General features: G+C 52.3%; 1 long non-coding RNA gene across 1 annotated transcript; it reads right to left on the bottom strand.

The window, feature by feature from the left end:
• Positions 1 to 10,910: 10,910 nt before the first annotated feature.
• Positions 10,911 to 25,179, bottom strand: LOC140594320 (uncharacterized). The gene is made up of 5 exons (XR_011995042.1): positions 24,802 to 25,179; positions 23,965 to 24,033; positions 12,953 to 13,199; positions 11,957 to 12,277; positions 10,911 to 11,165 (listed from the first exon to the last, which is right to left on the bottom strand). It is a non-coding gene; the product is annotated as an uncharacterized lncRNA (long non-coding RNA).
• Between the last annotated feature and the right edge of the window lie 757 nt (positions 25,180 to 25,936).

Below are 25,936 nucleotides of genomic sequence, written 5' to 3'. Positions count from 1 at the left end.
GACTGGGCCATTCTGACCTCAGCTGATGTCACAGCACCTTTGAAATTATACATCAGGCTGCTGCATAATTTGATTCATCCTTTGAAAAATCTAAGACCCTAAAACTTCTAGGTCAGACCTTAGAAGAGTAGGAAAACCACCCATAAGGGAAAATCCATGGCTTTTAGAGGTAGACCAGTTGACAGTGGTATAAGATGCAGGCCAACAACCATCCTGGGTCACCACTTGTTTTTGTAAATAAGGTTTTATTGGAATATTACCTCATCCATTTGCTTACATATGTCTGTGGTTGCTTCCGCACTGTAATGGCAAAACTGAAGGGTTTTGACAGAGACTATATGGCCAACACAGACTAAGATATTTGCTATTTGACCCCTTACAGAAAAAGTTTGGGGTGCCTGGCTGGCTCAATATATGGAATATATGGAATATATGACTCTTGATCTCAAGGTGGGGAATTCAAGCTCTCTGTTGGGTGTGGAGCCCACTTCAAAAAAGAAAGTTTGCCATTCCCTGGTCAAAGGTTTCCAAATGTTTTGATTAGACACCCCTACCCATGTACTTCTGAGAGGTAGATGAGACACGAGAGATTTACACAGCTTCAAAATATCTCCCCACAAATTACTTCTTACTTAAAAAAAAAAAATTACTTCCTACTTACAAAGGGTAAAACAGTGATCTCAGAGTGGAAAATCTCTGGCAGACACTATCTTAACCAGGAAGCAAAACATCCCCAGAAGAAGGACAGACCAAAACCACGTGCCTTTTGGCCCGATGCCCTGAGAAGAATTCACATATTTACTGCAGTGACCACGTCAAAAATGCATAACCAAATGCACTCTGAGGAGACATCAGGCAAAACCCAAACTGAGGAACAGTCTAGAAAATGACTGACCTGTACTCCTCGCAGACATCAAGGTCACACGAGGCGAGGAGGGGTCGGGGTCCATTCAGGATTGAAGAGTGAAAAGACATGAGAATCTGCAGCGTTAGATCCTGGATCAGTGCTGGACCAGGGAAAAAGGAGCAATGCAGGACATTATCAGACAGTTGATAAAATTGGGATAAGAACTACAGATTAGGTAACATTTTTCATCAGTTTTAGATTTTCAGATTTTGATCATTATACTGGGATTCTGTAAGAAAATATCTTTGTTCTTAGAAAAATAAATATTTAGGGGTGTCTGGGTGGCTTAGTGGGTGAAGCATCTGCCTTTGGCTCAGGTCATGATCTCAGGGTCCTGGGATTGAATCTCGCCTCAGGCTCCCTGCTCAGTGGAGTGTCTGCTTCTCCCTCTGCCCGCCTCTGCCCCTCCCTCTCTCTCTCTCTCTCTCTCTCTCTCTCTCTCAAATAAATAAAACCTTTAAAAAAAAGAAAATAAAAGAAAAATAAATATTTAGGGATAAAAGGGAACCTACTGCAATTTACTTTCAAATAGATGGTTCTAGGGACAAATGTCTCCCTCTTCCTCTCTCCCTGTGCATGGATATACAATAGACTAGGTAGGTCAGTAAAATGATAAAGAAATTGGGGGCAAACCATAAACAATAGATGAATCTGGTTAAACCCTAAAGGAGTTCTTTATGCTGTTCTTGTTGTATGTGTTAAGTTATATGAAAATGAAAGTTTTTTAAAGATTTTTTTAATTTAGAGAGAGAAAGAGAGCATAAGTGGGGGTGGAAGGGGCAGAGGGAGAGAGAGAATCTCAAGAAGACTCTGCACTCAGCACAGAGCCTGACCCAGGGCTCGATCTCACAACCCCAAGTTCATGACCTGAGCCAAAATCAAGAGTCGGATGCTCAACTGACTAAGTCACCCTGGTGCCCCCAAAATAAAAGTTTTTAAATGCCAAAATAGAATGGTAGAATTTTTTTTTTAAGTAGAAAAATCCCCAAATCACCCCCAAGGACAAAGTTCTCATCTTGGAATCACTCTTGGTGACTCATGCTGTCTCTCCAGGGCCATTTTTCCACAGGCCAATATGCAAAGAGGACTCCCCCTGAGACACACAAGTGCTGATTCCTGGGTGCCTGTCCAGCCTGGCATCCCTGGGCACCTGCTGCAGGGCTGGGCTTCTCTGTGGAACTCAGGCCCTGGGTTTGGCGGGAAGTAGACCTGAGGACTGTGGTGTGGTGAGGAGCAGAGGATGAACAGCTCTCCTAAAACAAACAAACGGAGATGCTGAGTGGTGTGCAAAATTTGGCTAATGTGGCCTATACTACTAATTTTTTCTGATCCCTTTTTCTACATATACAGGATATTTAATTAATTTAGGGTGGCAATGTACCAAGACTCTGTTGGAGCTGTAGGAAGCTGAGTTACACTGTTCTGGCCAACGAGCTGTAAGCAGACATCTGATGGGTGTCGGGTGGAAGGAGTCCTGGGAAGTGTTTTGCTTTCCTGATGAAGTTAGTGTTGTCCCTCTTTCTCCTATTTCCTTTCCTGAATACAGATTTGATGGCTGGAGCTGTGGCAGCTGTCTTGCAATTATGCAAGATGAAGAAAGGCCAAGAGAAGTATAACGACAGCCCTGATATCCTTGACCATTAAATCACGGCCAGCAGCTGCCTGGTGCCATGTGAGAAACTTCTTCTCACGCGAGAAAAATGAAGCCTTATTTGTTGAAGGCACTGTTAGCTGTGTATTGTTTTTGTCAAACCCATTTTTGATTGATATGACAATATTTTCTTTCCTTTTTCATCTTGGGCTCCAGAGAAGGGTTGTGATAAAGTACACTGCATCATAGTCTCTTAGGGTTCCTTCCTGTTCTCCCTCCCATGAGAAGGTAATTTTCACTTAAACTCTGGGCTAATTCGCAAGTCCTCAAACAGGCAGCACTCCCGTGGGGAATGTTCTCTGCATAAAGCTGATGATTCCTCCTTTCCTTCCCCAAACCCGGGATTTTCCACTTCCATTTAATTATTAATATGCTGCAGGTATATTTAAGATGCGACCCTAGCATAAAGTATATTTAAAATTCCAGCGAGGGTTTCCATTACGCTGATGAATAAGGGATGAACTGCTCCCGCCGGCCTTCCCCTGGCTCCCAGCTGCCCTCCCACACTCTCCTCAGTCGGCGGCCCGCCGCCTGGTCTGTTTGTGCAGCCAGCTGCTAGGTGGTAGTAAGGACCACACTCAGAACAGTTAGGAGCTCAGGGCTCCACGGGGAATAGCCAGTGCTAACGCCAACCAAGAAGCGGTGCACGAGGTTCGTTTGTCGACACAGGTGCGAAAAAGGAAGGAGACATCTGGAAACAGATTCTGTCCAGCCCATCTCGAGATGGGGCACAGGAAAGAGTCAACGTGGTGCTCGCTGCTTCCTCCAGAGCCTAGTGCATGACCCAGAAACAAGAGTAACCGCAACACCCAGGACTGGATCAGAAACGACAAAGTGGAGCAGAGCACCGGGAAAGCCCCACAAAGAAACAGCAGGGCAGGTGGGTCTCGTTCGGCTGATTGCTCATGGGCCGAAAATTCTGCCACTGACCAGTATTCATCTGGGTTTAGGTGTTATGATCCCCAAAGGCCCAAATAATTGGAACTTTCTCTAGATAGATTACAGAAGAAAGGTCTCAGGAACTCTACAGTGCTTTTATCAAATAAGGCAGAGAGCTAACCATGGAGGAATGGAGTACAGAATGGGCAAATTCTGGTAAAAGTAGAAAAATAACTAGTTTATCGGGTGGAGAAGCGATCATTGCACAGAGGCTCCTGTGGCACCAGGGGGACAGGCATAGCTGGCAGAGGTCTAGGGGCTGGGAGGTGTTATGGGAACAGACTCCACCAGAGATCCCGGGGACGCCAGGGCAGCAGGCGCCACTCCCCCGGATCCTGGGGACACCAGGGCAGCCGGCCTCCCTGATGACGATCCTTGCGGCATCAGAGGCTGACCAGATCAGATGTGTGAAAGATGTTTACCCAACTGGGCTTCCTCTTTTGCACCCCCTGTGTTGTCACACAAGGACCATGCCCTTGATAGCAGCTATGCTGTCAGCCCGTACCCCAGAGTGAGACAGGTGGCTGAGACCCTCACTGACCACGGAGCATGAGGCAGAGCCATCCCTGGGTGGCCAGCGTGTGCCACTGACCTTCAGCTGACCTCCACATCCCTGATCTGAGAGTTGATCTGGTCTTGGAGTGTTTGCCCTGGGGCAGCCCCAACCTGGCCCCTTCCTCCCTGGAGATGGGCTGCCCGAGCCATGGAAGGGCACAAAGCCGGTTGTGATCTGTGCTGGGCAGCGGCAGCCCTACTTGAGGTTTCCTGCTTCCATCTGCCTGTGGGAGGCAGAAAAATCATTATATGGTAGTGTTAGAGATTTGGGGCTCCACATGGTGATTTCCCCAAGGCATGCTGTTACACGTTCACAAACCAAGTATTTGTGTGTGTCACATGTGTCTGTGAGTGGGAGCTAAGGCCACCACGTGCTATCTGCTGGGTTACTGAGCACGCAGGGCATGGAGCCGGCAGGTGGCCCCGCAGCCTGGCTCGGCCATGACCCGGAGCCCTAAGCGCCTCATCCTCATGGGGGAGGGGGGTGGTTGCTGCTGGTCGTTCCCTAAACTCCGGTGGACCACCTCCAGGACACGCAGCCCTGGTCTCTCATCCTTTATTTGGAGCCGGGAACTCAAGAATTTGTGAAAATTTCACAGCTGGATCATATGGTCCACTCCTTTGCATGGGGGGGGGGGGTCCTCCATGTCAGAAGCTCTGCGCAAAATTCCACCGCCCCCCAGGATTTCTTTCCTTTTATTTTACTTTGGAAGAGATAATATGTGCTACACACCAACCCAGACACCCTAGCCACGTTCCCACAACATAACTAAGAAACAACAGAAGTCCCCCATACACAGACAGACTGTCACATCAGCAGCTAAAAAGTCATAAAACATCACTCCTGACTATCAGACGATTCACGTCATTGTTGTAACTGTGGGTTTGAAAGCGGTACCTCTGGTTTGAAAACGGTATCTGAGGTGTTTGGCCCTTCTGCCGACACCAGGCAGCCTTTCCAAAATACCTACGCACAACTTTAAGTTCCTGCCAATTGCATTTTAAGTGTATTTTGAGACCATGGATGCTTATTTTGCTTAAAATATTATTCGGGGGGATCCCTGGGTGGCGCAGCGGTTTGGCGCCTGCCTTTGGCCCAGGGCGCGATCCTGGAGACCCGGGATCGAATCCCACGTCAGGCTCCCGGTGCATGGAGCCTGCTTCTCCCTCTGCCTGTGTCTCTGCCTCTCTCTCTCTCTCTCTGACTATCATGAATAAATAGATAAAATCTTTAAAAAAAAATATTATTCGGGGATCCAGAATTTATTTTCTGGTTAAATACATATCTGAGAACTGATTATGTTTCTAGTGCACGCATGTCTATGAAGGAAAGGTGGGAAGTACAGTGCAGCAGGTGTGCTTCTGGGAGCGTCCTCACCAGTGAGGTGCTCTGGACAGAGCTCCACAGCTAGATTCTGGACTCTACCAGCGCTGAGTGTGAACCATGTGACTTCTACTCACAGGCTGCAGGACCCAAGGCAAGCTGTGCACACGGCTTCCTCTTGCTGAGAACAGAAGTAATCCCAGTGCCTACCCATGGCACCTCGACAGCTCAGAGAGGTACTACATCTGTCCCATGACAGGTGCTTCCCTTCCCGAGAGCATGGCACATCTGGAACATCCCTCTATTGACCGACCAGAGCCATGTGCTGTGCTTGGGCCAATGCTCTGGGGGGAGCTCTTCTTGGAGGGGGGCGCACCAGGTAAATGCTTTCAGAGCCCACAGTGCTTTTCCATGATCTACTTTCCTTGTGTCTATGACCACAGAAACATGACTGAGATGGACTTCCTCCAGCCCGGGTCCCTCAGAGCTGCACTGAGCAGAGCCCAGGGGCTTGAGACGGGCACACAGTGAGCAAGCAGTCGTCCTATTTCTAAGGCCCTGAGCCTTTCAGTATGCTTATTACGGCAGCACAAGCTACCCTACCCCGGCTGATTCCGCATAACTCGTGTTATGTGTACAATAAATTCCAGCTTTGGGTCCCCCCTGCAAAGGTCTTTCCAGTTTTACAGGATTCCATTCATCCCCTGTGTTGTGGAGGTGACAACAGCGCACCTGCCTCCTGGGAACCAGATGCAGCAGCGTGGGAAGCATGCAGCTGGGCCTGCATTCTGGGAAATGACGGTGGTAATCCGAGCTGCTATTACCATCATCATCATCATCATTTCAAACGTATTCAGTGAACATTTCTAGAATTTAGATGACCAAGACTTATCTATTCTTATTAATGGGGAAAAATTCTATCCCATTTCTTCCAAGAGGCCCAACCCATGCATATCATGTCCCCGCATCCAGCTCCAGGTGCCTGAATGGCCACACCCTGTAGACTGCACCTGTCCCATCGTCATCATCATTACAATTGCCGTTCCTCACAGGTAAGGGTCTAGACCAATGAGGTCCACTCTTGGTTTTCCCCGGTTACACTTCTTTTCCCTCAGAAAATAAGGCTGCCCAAAATCCTCAGCAACACTGCCCACTGTTCATCTCCATCAATCATCTTGATTTCTCTCGTCCACTATGTCATGTGTGCCTGAGATTATCTGATGTTTAAGGGCAGGCGTCTATAAAACCTTAGGTGCACCCGGGTGCACTTGATGATAGCTATTTGTCCTTATCTAGCTTGGCATTTCCCTGCGGCAGCCTCACTGCCAGCTTTGCCTGCATCACCTGGACCGGGGACTGCGCCCCGCTGGGGCTCTTGCACGCTCGCCCACTGGCACACCCACTACTGCATGGGCCACGGCTTGACAAGACCACTACCCTCTGGCGCCACCTGCTGATTCCCCTGCCCCTCCTCCCAAAGCCACCTTGCACTCAGAAATAAGAAAAAAAGTTCATTATTATTTTTTTAATGAAAAACAGTTTAGGGGATCCCTGGGGTGGCGCAGCGGTTTGGCGCCTGCCTTTGGCCTAGGGCGCGATCCTGGAGACCCGGGATCGAATCCCACGTCGGGCTCCCGGTGCATGGAGCCTGCTTCTCCCTCTGCCTGTGTCTCTGCCTCTCTCTCTCTGTCTATCATAAATAAATAAAAAATAAAAAAAAATTTAAAAAAAAAGAAAAACAGTTTAGACTGAGTTGCCTACATTCCCTTTTACCTGTTATGGGAGCAGAGGGAAGGCACCCCATTCCTAACCTAGTCCATTGACGCACGCCCACTGCAGAAAACACAAACAATCCCAAGATAAACAGCAACTACAACCACCCCCGCCCCCAGAAAGCCCCACTTGGAAATAATTACTGTTCACATTGTTTGGTATCTATCTTTCCAGTTTATTCTATTGTGTGTATTATTATTTTGTGTAGTTTATGCATTTTACATTTGTTAAGCATGTTTTCTATGCACATACAACATGAGAGGAAGATTATTGTTACTTCATTTCTCCTGGATTTTGTTTTGTAATCAGATATGTGCTATTTAACACTTCCCTGTAATACGAGCCTTCTTTTAAGACCATGGTGTTTGAACATTGTTGTTACAGAAACATTCCAGAACATCACTGAGTCTACAGTGAATATCCCTGGGTGCAAAGTTGGCTACACGTCTTTCATGGCAATGCTTTCCTAGGAGCCAATGACACAGGCATTTCTGTGGCTCCTGACTCACTTTGCCAAACTGCCTTCCAGGGTGTGTCAATGTGCATCCCATGAGCAGAGCTTCTTCCCTACATCCACACTGACAACTTGGCATTCACTACATTTTAGAAGTCATAGCCACCTGGTATGTCAGAAATGGTGCCCCTTTGCTTCCATCTGTGTGGGTGCCATGTGCAAACCAGCACTGGCCAGGTGTGCAGCCCTGGGCAAGCCGCCAGAACACTCTGTGCCTTGGTCTCCTCATCTGTAAAATGGGAGAACAGGTGCCTCACAGGTTTGCATGAGCCTGAGACGGGTCTGTTGAGGGTGCTCTCTCAACAGCCGGCTCAGGGGTCTGCATTTTTCACCCTGACTCATGGCAGCAATCCTAAAACCACATCATTTATTTGTGAGCAACATTGGGTCCGATGACCCATTAGGGAGATGCGATCTAAACTTGATGCAATGGCAATTAGAAACGACAAATACCCACCATTTGCTTCAACGTGGATGGAACTGGAGGGTATTATGCTGAGTGAAATAAGTCAATCGGAGAAGGACAAACAGTGTATGTTCTCATTCATTTGGGGAATATAAATAATAGTGAAAGGGAATATAAAGGAAGGGAAAAGAAATGTTGGGAAATATCAGGAAGGGAGACAGAACATGGAGACTCCTAACTCGGGGAAACGAACTAGGGGTGGTGGAGGGGAGGAGGGCAGGGGGTGGAGGGGAATGGGTGACGGGCACTGAGGCGGACACTTGACGGGATGAGCACTGGGTGTTTTTCTGTATGTTGGTAAATTGAACACCAATAAAAATTAATTTAAAAAAATAAAAAATAAACTTGATGCAATGGAGTGGAAAAGATGCTAACATGAGCCAGTAGCTTTCAATTGTGGGGCATGTTAGAATCTGAAAAGCTGTTTTCAATTAAAAATGATAATGATAAGATGATGAATTCCCAGACAGTGCGATGGCCAGGTGGCTAAATGTACGCAAAAGCAAATAGAGCAAAGTGCTCATTGTAGAATCTAGATGGTGGGCGTACCTGTGTTCCTGAACAATTCATTCCCGTGTTCTTTATGTTCGGAAATTGCCATAAAAATGGTTGATGAGGGAGCCACGTTGATGCCCTAATTCATTTCTTTGCTCTCGGACTCTGAACGTCAGGGGGCCTCACCTTTTCTCGATCTGCTTCCTCCAGCAAGACCACTCCTCGGGGGCTGTAGCCACGTGGCCCCGCTGACAATTGTGTCCTGTCTCCCAGCGAGGGCCACACAGCCAGCCAAGGTCCGCAGTCCCACTGGATCCCCACAGTCTTCAGCACCCTGGGTTGTGGCCGCGCAGGCCCACCCCGCGTCTCCCGTGGCTGAGAACTCGCTCTGGGCCGTTCACGCTGCAGCGGCCCTCAGCCACCTTCTCCTCAGGGCCGCCGGGAAGCAGCTCCGTCCTACTGAAGCAAGGCAGGCGCCCATCCCCATCCCCATCCCCATCCCCCTCCCCATCATCTCCATCCCCATCCCCATCCCCATCCCCATCCCCATCCCCATCATCTCCATCCCCATCCTCATCCCCATCCCCATCATCTCCATCCCCATCCCCATCCCCATCATCTCCATCCCCCTCCCCATCATCTCCATCCCCATCCCCATCCCCATCCCCATCCCCATCCCTCCCACCAACACCCTGAAGGGGCAAGTTCGTGCTCTTCATGTCACGCCAAGGGAAGGTGATTAGCAAGACGGCCGTCAGGGCCTTGAGTACACGTATGTGGCACAGGCGATTGGTTTTTGTGTTTTTAATCTTGGGAATTCTCAAGGGGCTCAGATTCCCACAGGGCCTCGGGCCAAGCCAACCGCTAAACCCTCAGCTCCTGCTGCGGTCACCCCCACGCCTCCCGCCGGCCGCGCCCATCTCCAGTGGGATCACTGGACGCCACTAAGCATTGTGGGAAACTCCCCGAAGCCACGTCTCAGGAGGCCTGGCTTATCAGAGCCCAGGCCCAGCCTCTCCTTTCACCCCTTGACCAGAGTCCCCGCTGTCGGGGGGATCCTGTGCCGGCCTGAACGTCCGACTGACAAAGGCGCCCCCGCAGGGGTCCTCCACGAGGGGCGAGGGGCGTCCTCCAGGTGACAGCGGTGAATTATTCACGTCCCGCTGGCTGAGACTCGGTAAGCAGCTCTTAAAGGGTCGGCAGGTCAGTGAGGAAATGGGATTTGATTGGCACAGATTCGATTAACCCCGCGGTTTCTAAGAAAACAGTTGCCAAGGACAAAAAGGAGCCGCGTCCCGCGGCTGGCGCAGAGCCTGGCCCGGGCCGGGCGTGACGGGGCGCCCCAGCTGCCCGCGGGCCACCAGCCCACGCAGGGAGGAAGTCCAGAGCGTGTCCTCGGGCCGCCGCGGACTCCCGAGTCCGGGGGGGGGGGGGCGACCACGGCTTCCTGAACACACCAGAGAGACTGTCTCCACACCATGCGGCACACCTGCTGGAAGGTAGCACCCAGCTCTCCGCCCATCTCCCTGGCCCAGAAAGCCCCCTCCCACCTGCAGCCCTACCCAGCCTCGGGCAGCCACTGTTCTAGTGGGGCCTCCGCGGCCTCTTGCGTCTGCCTCCCTTCACCTCGCTGGCTTGGGCTGGGTGGGTTCACTCCCCGAAGTGCTGGTGGTGTCTCGCTGCGTGGACAGACCATGTCTAGTGTCCCCTCTCCCTGGCCACGGGCATCTGAGGCGTCTCCAGTCTAGGGCCCCTATGCAAAGTGCTGTCGCAAAGTTTCATATGCAGGCCTTTATGGGTATGTACGTTTTCTCTCCCTGTGGGCAAATATCTAGGAGTAAATTCTGAGTCAGATGAGACCACGTTCACTCTTTTAAGAAATGGGCCAAATTTCTCTCCAAAGTAGCCACCCCATGAAACATTCCTACCAGCGGTCCTGCCTCCTGCCTCCTGCCTCCCACGGACAGGTCCCTTTGTCTGCATTCTCCCCAACCTGGGAGCTAGGGCACCACTGCAGAGGTTAACCCCAGGCTGCCCCACCTCTGACTCATATAAGGGAGTGGTTCTTTTTTTTTAATTTTTATTTATTTATGATAGTCACAGAGAGAGAGAGAGAGGCAGAGACACAGGCAGAGGGAGAAGCAGGCTCCATGCACCGGGAGCCCGATGTGGGATTCGATCCCGGGTCTCCAGGATCGCGCCCTGGGCCAAAGGCAGGCGCCAAACCACTGCGCCACCCAGGGATCCCCTAAGGGAGTGGTTCTTAAAAATTAAATCAGTTGCAACAAGATCCAGATGTCCAGCTTCTGAAACCTCAGAGGTGGATGGTTGGTGGAACAAGCTGGAGCTGGGACCAGGGGGCAGCTGCTTCTTCAGGTGGGGCTTGCATTTGCCCTGCTCCCTGCTGCCTCCCCATCACTGAGGCTGGGCACTAGCCACTTGTCCAGCTGTTTTACTTACCACCAGGTTATAATAAAATGAGACCTTTCCCATACTCCCATGTCTATCAATATTGGGAGGCAGAACAGCCCAGAGCTCCATCTATTTGGAGAAAAGGTGGGAGAAAACATAATTCCCTTGTGGAAGTGAAGGTCATATCTCTGTTCCATGCACCTGTTCCAGACGCTTATTTAAGGGGACGTTTGGGTTGGCAACTCCTAGCTCTGAGCCTTGACTGTTTTGCTCTTCTAACAAATATGCACTGAGTTTTAGAAAGTCCAAAATATGGCACAAAAAAATACACCAGCAATGGGTCATCAAATGCAGCCAGATTGCCTCATCTGAATGCTACTATCCACTTGGATGTGAGCCCTGCCCTGCTTCCTTCCAGCACCTGCTCTGAGCTATATCCCCTCACTTTGCTTGTCTTCCTCTTTTACCAAGAGACTGGTTTTAAAAGTTTCCTTCAGCCACAGGCTATTTAAATATCGTGCAGTAACTTCAAAAGCTTCGTTTTCAATTATTCATGCTTTATTCTCCAGTTTCAACACTCACTTCCGTGGAGGTGAGCAGGTCCCACGCTACAGACGTGTAAGGTAACAGCCCCAAATCAGGTAACAGGACCATGATCTCCACCCCTTTGGCCAGGTCCACAGGGAAGTATTCAAGCCGTCCCGTCCATGGGGTGTGGCCACACTAGGACATGCGGAGGCCAGCAGGGCACTGAAGGGTCAGCGTGGGCCCCTCTGAGGCGGGGCCTCCCTCGGGAAGCTGCCCCACCCCTGCCCTGAGCTCCTGGTACTGGACACCTCTGACGTCCCCTCTTGAGCCTGCACCCCCCCCACTCTGCAACAGCCCCCCAATTGTCTCCTGAGGAGCTTCCCCCAACTTACACGGTGCATTCTTTGGCTCTGCAGTCGTCCCATCTCATTTCTCTGGCACAGGGATGGGAAGGTGACCCCACCTGGGCGTGCTTGGCGGACAGCGGCGTGGGATAGAAGGAGGCAGGTGGGATGGACCAGCTGGGCCTCTGACACCCCACGAGAAATTCCAGTTTGATGGGGATCCCTGGGTGGCGCAGCGATTTGGCGCCTGCCTTTGGCCCAGGGCGCGATCCTGGAGACCCGGGATCGAGTCCCACGTCGGGCTCCTGGTGCATGGAGCCTGCTTCTCCCTCTGCCTGTGTCTCTGCTTCTCTCTCCCTCTCTCTGTGACTATCATAAATAAAAATTAAAAAAAAAAATTCCAGTTTGAGAAAATCATACATACTGTCTTGTTCACTGGCTACCATAAGGAAGCACACAAACCGGGCAGCTGGAAGGGAACGTATCCTCCTCCAGTTCAGAAGCTAAAAGTTCAAAATCTGGGTGTGGGAGGCACCAGGTCCCCCTCCTGGTGGAGGGTTTTTTTCCCCCTGTAAGAGCTTTATTATAATATAATTCATACACCATATGATTAACGCATTTAAAGTATAAAAGTCAATGGTTTTTAGTATATAAGCCTGCAGGGGACCCCCTCCACGTCCTCCCGCCCCTGGGAGTCCCCTCTCTGCCTGCACCCCCATGGGGCCTCTGTCCCTTGGTGACTTTCTCCATGAACTTCTTCCCACGAGGCCGCCAGCCACTGGGCTAGGACCTCATCTTGATGTGATCACATCTACAAAGACACTAGTCCCACAGGAGGTCGTGCTCATGTGTCCCACGGCTTAGTACGGGGACATACCCTTTCATGGGTGGAGGGCGCCATCTACCCCCACGGGCGTACTCCGGCCTGGGTCACGGAGGTTCTGCTGGAGGAAGCCTCCCGCACACCAGGCCAGCAGCCAGCGCACCAGACAGACCCTGGTTTCCAAGAAGCCCGCACTGCCCTGTCCCCTGGGGTCTCCTTACAAGGATGTCACCGCTGCTGCTGTGCAGAGGTGGTGTCTGTGCTCCCACCACTCGGACGCGAGCTGGCCAGTGATTATGCCGAAGTGACACTGTGTGACTTCCGAGCCTGGGTCATAGGGGAGAGCTGCTGCCTGGTCCTTCGGAGACGCTCACTTTGGGATCCACGGCCACGCTGTGTGGAAGCCCAGGCCACACAGGGAGGCCACGCACAGGAGTTCCAGCTGCTCCCAGCGTTGGCCGCCGGGACCTGCCAAACAGGAGAGACGAGGTCTCTGTGCAGACTCTACTCCAGCCGTCCCCCGGAGAGCAGGGTGGGAGGCCGTCAGCCCCAGTCGCAGGGGGTGTAGGGACAGGGCCACCGTGGTCGTGCACTTGCTGTGTCCTGGCATGGCGCCGGGGTCTGTTTTATAAGGGGGTTAATCCTGCCATGGGGGCCCCACCCTCAGGACTTCAGCCCCTTGCCCAGCCCCCACCTCCCAATACCACCGCACTCGGGGTTAGGTTTCAACACATGAATTTGGGATGCACAATCTTGCACCCAGTACCCATTCCACCATCTTACGGACACAAGGTCCCTCCTTCCTCTGAGAACCAGTGTCTGCCATGCTCCGTCCATGAACACAGGGGCCGCTGACCCCACGCCCCAGCTCCGGGCAGAGCACAGGACCGTGTCCCCCTGGCCGTGGTGGGACAACCATCCCGTGAAGTCTTCCCTTGAGAGTCGACCACAGAATCGGCTGGTGCCATTTGGAAACGGAGTGGTCTCTCCAAGCATTACGGGGACAGGGACACTACCCTGAGCAGCCGGGGCTCAGAGAAACTGCTGAGCATGAGACCCAGGAGGACACGAGGGTCTGGGGGGTGAGGGGGAGGTGGTCACCAGAGTCTGGACCCTGCAACAGAGCCAGGCCTTGGTGTCCAGCCGGCCGAAGCCAGGGCTACCCTTTGGACCTGTCAGTCACAGGAGCCAAAAAACTCCCTCCTTTGGCTCATGCCCTTTGACCTCACCATTTAGGCTGCAGAACCCCAAGCCCTGAACAACATGGAACAAATGAAGGGAGGCCCTGGGGAACAGGCCCTGGCGCTCCCAGCTCTGCCGAGGGGCTCGCCCATCGTCCATCAGGCTGGTGAGGAAGCTTCCAAACCTCACTTGTGCTCCAGTTCCTGCTACATCAGGCACGACCCCAGCTTCAGACCACTTCCCTGTGTGCCTCCTATCCACGGAGACCCAGTGCAAACTGGAGCGTGGTTAGGGAGTCTCATGCACTGGGGCCAAACACAGCGGAGAAGTGTGCCCACGGGTCTGCAGGCCAGAGGTCCGAAGTCAGGTGTGCGCAGAAGCTTCCTCCCGGGACTCAGCTGTAGGGCCCACTCCTCGTTCCTCACCAGCTTCTGGCGGCTGTTGGCTCCCCTGCACCCGGGCATGTGGACACATCACTCCCATCCCTGCATCCGGCCTCAGGGGCCACTCCCTGCGTCTCCTCTATGTGGACAGGTCTGAGTCTTTTCTCGTGTGAAGACACCAGTCATTGGATCAGGACCCACTCACCGCCGTGTGACCTGGTCTTAACTTCCATCTGCATAGACGCTATCCCCAAACTAGGTCCCGGGGGCTAGGGCTCCTCAGGACAGCTGATTCCATGCACTGGCTGGCTGCAAAACACTCATTGCTTCTCCTACCCCCCTACTTTCAGCAATGAAATGTCCCGACCACTCCCCTCTTGTCCCCTCAGGGAGGAAGGATCACTTTGGATGTGCCTATTGTATGAGTGGGAATTGAAACTAGTGGGCTCACAGCTCTCTCCCTGTGCTGGCATGGGGATGCCCCAAGGCCATAGAACCCAGTCTTTGGCCCCACTGTCCCTAGCACGTGGCCACATTTCCATGACTCCAAGAAAGCTGCCTCACTTCCTGCAAGAGAAACCAGGAGCTGAGCCCACGTGGCACCTCCCGCTCGCCCCTCACCAGCTGGGCATGTCACCTGCCTGACCCTGGCAGGAAGGAAGGCAGGACACCACCTGACCCCGCCAATCATGCCACTGTCCTCACTGGTCCTGCCTCCAGCAGCTGCTCCCCACTCCCATAGAGCTGGTCCCACCCCAGAAAGCACACTGGGCAGATGGCTCCCTCCTGCTTGTCATGCTGCCCCACTTGACCCTGCCTACGAGCCCAGAATTCCCTGGGCTCTGACCCCACACCACCCAGCAGAACAGGGTGCTTCCAGGGTCTATGCAGAGAGCAGCCTGTCAAGGAGCAGCGGGACCAGGGGGACATCTCCATGTGAGTTCAGTAGTTACCTGGTGAATGAACAGGTGAGTGTATGGTCTGTTGAGCTCTGGAGAGATCAGCACATGTCCCTACACCCATCCCCAGTAAAACAGGGACACCCCTGGACAAGCAAGCTCCCCAAGGCTGCGTTCTGCACAACACCCAACTTATGAGCATCCAAAGTCCATCTCTCTGCCAGAGCACAAGTTGTGAGCAACAGCGTCCTGCCCTGTCCATCCCCGGGATCCTCCTGCCCTGTCTGTCCACGGCCCCTAGGAGGTGGCAGGTGAAGGCCATCACCTGCTGGGTGGCCGGACACAACAGGTGGTCCCATCTGGCTGCAGACAGCAGCAGGGTCCACCAGGTGGTGCTGTCTCTAAGGAGTGCAGTGGAGCCGGGGTACCTGCAGGTGGGGGGTTTCCTGCAGGTGGTGAGGACCTCACTTGGGGAGAAGGAGGCTGGGGGGGAAAGACACAGGGTGTGACCCAACACACGCACAGCAGGCAAATCCACGCAGACAGTAGGTGAGAGGCTGTGGGGCACAGGGTTCCTCCAGTGGACAACACCAGGGCCCAGCGAGCCCAGTTGCCTGCACAACAGTGTCAACGCACCAAGTGCAACGATTTCCTCACTTTGACACAGTAAATAAAATGTCTAAGTTATGTGTTCCCCCTCAACAAAAACAACTATAAATAATATTAACTCTGTGTAAATCAGATAGAATCACGAAGTAGAATGGAAAACAGACCTTGTTGCCTGCTTCCTGTTTGCAGCGACTACAGCCGACCTCTTCCAAATAACCACCACAAGTGCATGCAACCGTCTCCACAAGGCCGGTGCCATCATCTCCATCAGATCCAACTCACAGACCAGGAAACTGAGGCCCAGGGAGTTGAGGCAACCCGGCCAAGGATGCACGTGGACGGTGAGGATGCAAACGGTAGACCTGGCACAGACGGGCAGATGTGGCGCAGGAATGGGGACGTCATGGGAGGGGACGTCACAGGCCATCAAACCTGCTAGAAAGTTCCAGTGATTTCCTCACTGCTTCCTATGCCCCGCCACTGACACCACGCTGAACCGTCTTCTTTATTGTGTCACAATACCTTTCAATGTTATTTATGGGAGATCCTTCCTTATTAGCTTTTATCATCAGAAATCTCATTTTCAGGGATCCCTGGTGGCGCAGCGGTTTGGCGCCTGCCTTTGGCCCAGGGCGCGATCCTGGAGACCCGGGATCGAATCCTACATCAGGCTCCCGGTGCATGGAGCCTGCTTCTCCCTCTGCCTGTGTCTCTGCCTCTCTCTCTCTCTCTGTGACTATCATAAATAAACAAAGATTTAAAAAAATGTTAAAAAAAAAAAAAAGAAATCTCATTTTCACTTTTCCTAGACGAATTGGAGAATCACTGGGTGGGGCGCCTGGGGGGCTCAGAGTTTGAGTGTCTGCCTTCAGCTCAGGTTGTTATCCCAGGGTCCTGGGATCGAATCCTGCAATGGGCTCCCCACAGGGAGCCTACTTCTCCCTCTGCCTACGTCTCTGCCTCTCTCTGTGTCTCTCATGAATAAATAGATAAAATCTTTAAAAAGAGAGAGAATCACTGGGTGGCATTTTCAAAAATATGGGAGGAAAAAAATCGCTCCTAAAATATCTTTCTACCCAGAATGCTGAAGCTTATCTCCATCCACTTTAAAGTCCCCTTATACCCCTGTTGCCTCTTGGTCTTCGTCAAACAAGCAAGCCATCCTCTGTCCTGCATACTCAGAAGTTCTCTCACTGACACCCATGTTAGCGAGACAGTCAAAATTGAAAACACTGTTTAGAAATGAACAAGGGTGGGCATCCGGGTCAAAGGACGATCATATCTACACATTTAAGACCCCAAAATGTAGATTCTTAGCTTCAAAGAATAAAGGTATGAATCATTGCTATAGGTTTTCAATATTCTGCAAAGGGAACGAACCCTCCCCTTCTATCTCGGGCCTTCCTGCCTCCCCAGACCTAACATCCCACACGTCCCCCTGATACCCATTGCCAGGGCCCACCTCACCCTTCACCTCCCCAACTCGGTCATCACCCATCCCATGAGCCCTGCCACCTTCCTTCACCCCGAATGCGAATGCGCCCCTTGGGGCCAACGCCCAAGAGTCTTTCTCTCCCCCTGATGCCAACAAGAGGCAACACTTCCTTGCTAATTTTTCTGCTTTTGGCTTTTTGAAAACGTGGAGCAGATGATATTCTGGATACTTTTTTTAAAAAAGGACACAGACTTTTTATTAATGTGATACCATGGCCTTATCACATCCAACAAAATTAACGCTGATTCCTTCCTATCAGCCCATAATACCCAGTCCAAATTCAAATTTGTCTGGTTATCTCAGAAATACTCCAGTGGATTTTGTTCAAATCGGGATCCCAGCATCATCTACATACACATTGTATCTGGCTCTGATTTCTCTCAGGTCTGTGTCTCCTTTGCCTACAGATGCATTTACCTCAATTAATCAGAAAAATGTGAGAAGGGCTAGTGAGCAGGATTTTAAACAAAAGAGCCTATTTGCCAGGGCAGGGGCCTAAGGGCACCACATGGCCCCTTGTGCAGGCATGCACCCTGTCCCCGGAAGGTCACAAGACTTGGCCAAGAGGTCCAGACAGCCTTCAGGGGCCTCCTGGCATCACAGGATGTAAAGAGACAATACATGCCCCCTGGTTAGAGGACCAAGGCCCGTGACCCTGGCTGTGTCACCTGGGTTGGGGTGGAGCTGTGAAAAGTCCTTCTGGAAGGCAAATACAGAGTACAAGTGGGAAGTCCTTGAGAAGAAACCCATTAATCGGTCCCTCAGGGCCAGCCTCGCTGGGATGCTCTTGGCTATCACCTCCAGGCTGGCTTCTTGCAAAAGCTCTGGGACACCTGACTCCTAATCCAAAGAAGTGCTTTCTTTCACTCTTTTTTATTTCAGAGTAACTGTAGATTTGCAGAGAGGTTGTGGCAATCTCTGGGGGTCTTTCTTTTTTTTTTTTTTTTAAAGATTTTTTTTTAATTTTTATTTATTTATGATAGTCACAGAGAGAGAGAGAGAGGCAGAGACACAGGCAGAGGGAGAAGCAGGCTCCATGCACCGGGAGCCCGACGTGGGATTCGATCCCGGGTCTCCAGGATCACGCCCTGGGCCAAAAGCAGGCGCCAAACCGCTGCGCCACCCAGGGATCCCTCTGGGGGCCTTAACACTCCAGCTCCTGGCACTTGGAAACCTCGCTAAGCGCCCCACCACCACCAAGGCTGTGGCCCTAACAGGCACCTCCCGACCGCCTTCCCTGGTTCTCCACCTCCCTGAGCCTCACCTCTCTTGTTTCCCTCTGCAGGCAGGGGTCCTCCCCCCTCCCTCCCTCCATCTCCTTCATAGGTGCAGCGTGGGAACCAGGCTCTCGCTAACTCAGGGGCAGGGGGCGTGCATGGCCGAGGGTCAGCCTGTCCACAGAGAGGGCTCATCCACTAACCTGGGAAACCAGGGACCACCCAGTTCTGTGCTGTTGCATTAGTTCCCACGAGCCAGATCGTGGAGGTCCGAGGCACAGTCAGTCCCACAGCACATTGTCCCCAGCAGGAGGGGATGGCCATAGGGCTGCTGTCACCTCTGCCAAGACGCTCCTCAAATATCCCACTCGGATTCCGCTTCCCAGTGAGATGGGCAGCAGGTGGGAGGGTGTGGGGCCCACGTCCTGCTTCCAGCCGTCAGCTGTGGCCACGATGAGTTGCCCAGCATGGGCCCCGGCCTCAGCAAGTGTCCTGAACCAGAGCCCCCAGACCCAGGCCCCGGGCCAGCACTTTCACGTATCTGAGGATCTCCTTACATGGCCTAGGGATCTGGCTGACCTTCTACTGTGGTCTGTGCAAGGTGCTGCCATAACCTCCTAACTGGCCCTTTTGATAGGTCTCAGTACTAGAGTCAGGGCGATGCCTTCAGGACACGAAAGCCAGACCAACCATCTACATGTGACTTTCCAACCTTCCATTATTGTCAGAGCGAGAACCAAAGTCCCTGGGAAGGCCTACAAGGCACTGAACGACGGGCTCCCCACCTCCACCCCCAGCACACACACTACTGTCTGATTCACATCCTGCCACCCCAAGCAGCCACCTGCCGCAGGGCCTTTGTGCCTACTTACTCCTCAGCCTGGAAACTCCTCCCCCAAAATCCAAATGGATCACAGGCTCCCCTGTTTCGTGCCACCACTCAGCTATCACCTCTAGTCCGATCTCCTGGACCTCCCTACATGCGTGTGTCTAAGGTCCACACCCTCCTCACCCCCTGTGAGACTGCATACTCTACCTCAGCACTTTGGTTATTGCCCGTCCCCCTCCTCGAGATGATAACCCTGTGGGCTCAGGGACTCTCCCCGGATGGCTCACCACTCTGTCCCTGTTACACGGAATACCACCTGGCACGCAGGTGTACTACATGTTGTCAAGCCAAAGAGCTGCATGTTTCAGGGGAACAAGGAGGGAGGAGCAGGCCCACCTCTTTGTTGGGGGGAAGGAGGCAGAGCTTCCCACATCAGAACAACACGAACTAAGAAGCAGGTGGAGCAAACCACAGAAGCCATAAGGATGTCTATACTTCCTGCCTCAGATGCTCAGAAAGGCCCAGAAGTCCAACTGCATGGCACCAGGAGTCAGCTGGGGAGCAGGGCTTTCCCACCTTTTTTTTTTTGCTGCGAACAGCAGGGGCCCTGCCCACTCCTGCCCCACAGCCTGCGTGTAGCCCGCCCACCCTCTGTCTCCCTCCCTACAGATCACTGTCTGGACGCCCACTGCACAGCTCAGAAGCACAGATGTCACAGCATTTTCTCTAGAAAAGTGTCTCCAAAGAACCCATGGAAGCCAGGGCAGGGGGAGGAGGATGCTCAAATCTGTCCAGGGTGCTGCCCACCCTGAGCCCCCAGCCCTGCACCCTCCGAGATGTCCAGCATTCAGATGCATGCTCCTGGGCGTCTCCGTACAGTGGGCACCTGCATCCACAGTCCCGTGACAACTCCTCTGGGCGGACACACGGGAAAAATCTGCTTCCACATCCTCCCACTGAACTGCTATGGTGCCACAGATTGGGGGGGTTGGGAACAAGCGAACCCTCCCTCTTATCTACAGTTGGAAACAAACCCCCAAAACCTCCTCCAGCAGCAACGACACCAGAAACTCCGCACAGCCACCAGAAGCAGCCAGCAGTGTCGCCCGACCCACCAGGACAGGCCGCAGCCAGGAGCCGGGGGCAGAGACCAAGTGGCAGCACCTCCACCCCCAGCTGCACTCCTGTTGGCACCTGTGGGCTCACTGTCCTGGGACAGAGGCTGGGACCTCCTGGCCATGCGGCACCGAGTGCCTGGCACCTTCCCTCTGCCTTCGGGACATTCCTCAGGTCCTGGACGTGGCTCTGGGACAACAGGGGGCTCGCCCCTGAGGGCATGACAGACTTGGTGCTGGCAAAGCAGAGCTCTCGGCTCTTAGCCCCCGACACCCCCTCCGCACTCCCCCTCGGCAGACAGCCCCACCACCGCCCCGTCCCCTGAGCCAAGCACCTGGCAGCCACCTTGCTTCTCTCTGCCCCAGACAGGGCCCTGTAAGAAAGAGAACTTACAGCAGAGAGCTTACACCAGGAGACGTTTCAGAGAGGGCTCCGCTCAGACGTAAGGGCAGGATGCACACGGATGCAGCAGGCTGGGGATCTTAATGTTCCCAGAGCTGGGGTCCCCATGTGGTGGGAACCGGAGCAGGACCCTGCTGCTGTGGTTTGAACATGTGTGTGTGTCCCTCAAATTCTCATCTTGAAATCCTAATGCCTGGTGTGATGGTGTTAGGTGAGACCTTGGGGGGGTGATGGTGTCATGAGGGAACTGCCCCCACGAATGGGATTAGCGCCCTCACGTGTGACCCACAGAGCTCCCAGCCCTTCTGCCACATGAGGCACAGGGAGATGTCTGTCCCCAGGACCAGGGCCCTCATCCTCCCATGCTGGCACCCCGCTCTCGGCCATCCAACCTCCAGAGCTGGGAACAGCACATGTCTATCATGTCTGCAGTATTTTCTAACAAACTCCCCAGCTGCTAACACAGATGTGGTCCTGAAGAAAGGTGGGGACAGCGAACAAACACCCCACCTGTCTCCTCCTCCTTGCGCTTCCCATTGGCCAAACCAGGCCAGAGGCCAGAGAGCAAGAGGCCAGGTGATGTGGCATGAGGGGTCAGCCTCCAGGGCATGGGGCAAGAGGAGGGCAAGGAAGGGGGAGGGCGGCATAGAGACTGCAAGCAGGCACACACACCCGGCCTACTGCGGCCCCTCACCCATCACGAAACATACTTTGGGGGGTCCCAGAGATAGTAAAAGTCATGGTGACCGGAAAACAGCCGACACTGAAAACACTGCCCACTGAGCTCAGATTCATCAGCAGAGAAGGGCAGCCCTCCTGGCTTGAGGTGGTTGAACCACTTCCATCAAATCATGGGCTGACCACTGACACATGCAGACAAAGGGAACCCTTTGGAGGGCAGACTTGAAGGAAAAGCAAGAAGTAAAGAAACAGAACTGACTAGGGAGCCAGGACAGACACAGCACGGAGGGGCCAGAACACAGCCACATTCTGCAGCCTTCACTGTGACAACACGCAGACATAATATGTTATCTGAAGTGTCCAGCTTTAAACAATAGGCTGTAAGATGTGTGAAACAACATTAAGGTGTGTTATGATAAAATAAAGGAAATTTTCCTTTTTTTAAAAGTTTATATATATATATATATATATTTTTTTTTTAACTTATTTATTCATGAGAGACACAGAGAGAGAGAGAGAGGCAGAGACTCAGGCAGGGGTAGAAGCAGGCTCCATGCAGGGAGCCCGATGTGGGACCCGATCCCGGGTCTCCAGGATCATGCCCTTCCTTGGCTGAAGGCAGGCACTAAACCACTGAGCCACCCAGGGACCCCCTAAAGATTTTATTTTTAAGTCATTTCTACACCCAACACGGAGCTCAAACTCACAACCCCGAAATGAAGAATCGCATGTTCCACTAACTGAGCCAGCCAGGCACCCCAGATAGGAAACTTTCAAGGAAATCTCCAACTTTAGGTTTGCAGGCCCTCCTCCCGGGCCCCCAGGGAAGCTATAACATCTATTGAGGTCAGAAGGACTTTGCCACCCCTCAAAGTAGGGACTCTGGTTCTGCCCTGAGCTCACACTGAACATCTGCTTTGTTAGCAAGTTACCTTAAGCGAAGAACCTCAAACATAAAATAAGAGTAAAATCTCCCTAAATTTCCAAAAGACGGAGCCATGCAGCCTCACATACTAAACACACAGGATAGTCTATAACTCTCTGGAATGTCTTTCACCATGATGATTTGTAACTTTATGTTAAAAAAAAAAAAATTCTAACCCTGCCCCAAATGTTCCTTCCCCAGAGGACTTTTCTTCATGAAGACTGTATATCCTGGGCAGCTGTCCTAGCTGGGGCTTGAATAAAATTCTTTTCCTTTTTCCTCAAAAAAGATTTTTAAAGGTTTATTCATTTTATGCCAACAGGTCCCTATTCAGGGAAAAAGCAGTAGATAGAGACTCTGTCCTCAGGTGCTCACTGTGCAAAGATTCAAAGCAGCTGTTGTTGTTGTTGTTTTTTTTTAAGATTTTATTTATTTATTCATGAGAGATAGAGAGAGGCAGAGACATAGGCAGAGGGAGAAGCAGGCTCCATGAAGGGGGCACGATGTGGGACTTGATCCTGGAACTCCGGGATCACGACCTGAGCCAAAGGCAGACACTCAACCACTGAGCCACCCAGGCATCCCTCAAAGCAGCTGTTGTGTATATGACTAAAGAACCAAAGGAAATCACGCTTAGGGAATTAAAAGTATGACAGCAATGAATCAATGACTCTCAAGTAGATGGAAATTATTTTTTTAAAAAAAACAAAGATCCAAATGAAAACTCCAGAGTTTGAAAAGTGCAGCATCAGCAACAGATTTGCTTTGTGGTGGATTCCAGGTAGTAAGGAATCAGAGCACCTGAAGTTACATCAGTAGACGTTACCCAATATGAAAAACAGAAAGAAAAAAATGTGGAAAAGAATGAACGGAACCTCAGAGCCAGGGGGGACAACAATAAGAATATCAAGATATGTATTAAAGGAATCCCAGAAGGCAAGAAGAGGAGGGGTCAGAAAAAATATCTGAAGAAATAATGGCCAAAAACTTCCCAAATTTGATGGAAAAAAAATATATACAGGAATTCCCCAAAGGCACTGCAGGTGTATTTTTCTCATTTCTTCTCTTAAGGCTTTGAAAGACACAAGTCACGTACAAACAATAATTTTATCCTGATCATACAAAGAACTCTTATAATTCAAAAAGACCAACGGCCCAATTTTTAAAAGGCGCAAAAGGTTTGAGCAGATATTTCACTAGGAGAGATCAATGAATGATAAATAAGCACATGAAAAGGTGCTCCACTTCACGAGCTGGGGGGAAATGCAGATTAAACCACAGCGGACAGCACAGTGCGGTGTCACACGAAGCACCTTGTGCTGGTGAGGACACGGAGTCTGGGGTCCCTGCACATTGCCTGCAGGGCTGGGAAAGGGTATTGCAGATGCAGTTTCTTAGCAAGTTACACCTTCGTGTGGCCCAAGAATGTCCCCAAGAGAGGACACCGTATGTCCACAGACACACATGCACGCAATGCTCAGGCAGCACCACTCACCATGGCTAGACGTGTGGTCGGCTCCAATGTCCATGATGTGCTGAGTGGATACACAAAGTGTGGTTTACACTAAAAACAATAAAAAGGAATAAACTAGGGATTCGTGGGACAGAATGGATGGACCCCACTAGTGGGATGTTGAAAAGCAGCTGGACTGAGTCCGTGTGCACAAAATGTCCAGAAAAGACAGAGTCAGTAAGAGAAAGCATTCTGCAAAGTTCCTAGTGCTGTGTGTGCATGTGCTTGTGTGTAAAATATCCTAAAGCCGGAGGGTGCGTGGTTACACAAGCCTATAAGTTTACCAAAAGTCATAGAAGTATACAGGCATCATAGATGAACTCATGGCACTCTGCTGCTCTGCCGCAGCCTACAGCACAAGCAGCCGTGGCCTGGGGCATCCTGGGTCCAGGTCCGGACCCTAACTGCCAAAGGAAGCCCAGGGGACTCGGGTGGGCGCTGGAGCTGCCTGAGCTGGGGGTGCTTGGTCCCAGCAGACTGAACCACCCCCTCTTGCAGGGAGGGTCTGCCCAGGGTCTGAGCCCTGAGACAGCAAGCCCCAGCACATGGAGGCAGATGCCACAGAGGCCATCCCTGCCACCTCCCACATCTGTCTGCCCTTAGTTAGGCCTTGCAGCCAGGGCACCCAGTGGGAAACAAGCAACATGCAGAGGCCTGGCCCGCTTGTGGGGGGAGAGGCGGTGTGGAACTCCTTGTCCACTCTGGCCGGTGGTCCCTCGAGGTTCTCAGTACCCCACACACCTCCTCTCTCAGAGGGGACCAAGGTCACACCCAGGGCAGACCTCTCCAGCACTCCAGGCAGCCTTTTCTGGAACTTACCCTGTGGGGAAGTCAAGGCCTGAGCCACCTTCTACAATTTCTGAGTGCACCTCCTCTCCTGCAGTGGCCCCAGCCCAAGGGCAGAAATGGAGGCATCAGGCTCTCCATGGCCCTGAGGTCAAGGTGGAGGGCGGCTGGAGCCTGGTAGCTCCAGATGTACCCATTGCCATCGCGGGCACCACCAGTGGGCTCTCCCGTGATCAGCCCTGAGCCCTGCATGTCTCCTCTGCACCGCGCACACGGGCCAAAGCTAACAGGGAGCAGCGGGATTAGCCAAGTGCAGGGTGGACTGCAGGCTGCTGTGGGAGGGGCCGAGGGACGCCAGGGATGCCCTCTGCACTGGCCCCGGCCCAGCTTGCACCCCTCAGCCCTGGCCCGCTGCCGGCCTGGGGCTGCCCTGCAACCCTGCAGGTATGAATTCTAGTCCAACTGGATCCTGTTTCAAGCTCATGGGAGGTGGTTACTTTAGATGCATTGAAATGTTGGCAGAGGTCACAGAGAGGACAGCCAACCCACAGCTGGGCCTGGGCTGTGGGTGGTCCCTCACCCTCCCATCCCTGGGATGGGGCTCCGCTGTCCTTCCCACAGTGGGAGAGTGGGAGCAACTTTCCAGGCCACAGCCTTGAGGGGCATGTGGCGCTGAGGCCAGCTGGATGGTGTGGGACCCCACTAAGGCCTCCCCGTGAACCCCAAATGCTGATGGACAGGGCCAAACCCTGCTCCTCATCACCTGGGACAAGACTGGAGGGAGTTCCCTGCCTGTTGCACCCACTGCCTATCGGGGGCCCCTCCCTGTCCTCAGAGTGGGCCAGTTTCAGACTCCCCCAGAAGCTCCAGAGGGTTCAAATGAACAAAATCCATTACTTTACCTTCTAAACTACATATAAGAAGTACAAATGGAGGAGCTTACTGCATGTGTACATCAAGATGGCAATTAGAAAGGAGACACAGTGAGGAAGGGGCTTGGCAGCCTGGCTCTACCACCTGCTCCCTCCAGGGCTGAGTTCACTTTCTTCTTTACAATTCTGGGTTTTGAACATCACTTTCTAGTACAGTTAGAATTTAAGGATTATGAATCTAGGAAATCCCACTTAAGAAAAATTCTGAAAGAGGATTAAGAAATACAGACAATGAA

Source organism: Vulpes vulpes, chromosome 10, assembly GCF_048418805.1.
Source record: "Vulpes vulpes isolate BD-2025 chromosome 10, VulVul3, whole genome shotgun sequence".
Lineage (NCBI taxonomy): Eukaryota > Metazoa > Chordata > Mammalia > Carnivora > Canidae > Vulpes > Vulpes vulpes.
The sequence above is the reverse complement of the archived record's forward strand: the minus strand, read 5'-3'. Positions and strand labels throughout refer to the sequence as shown.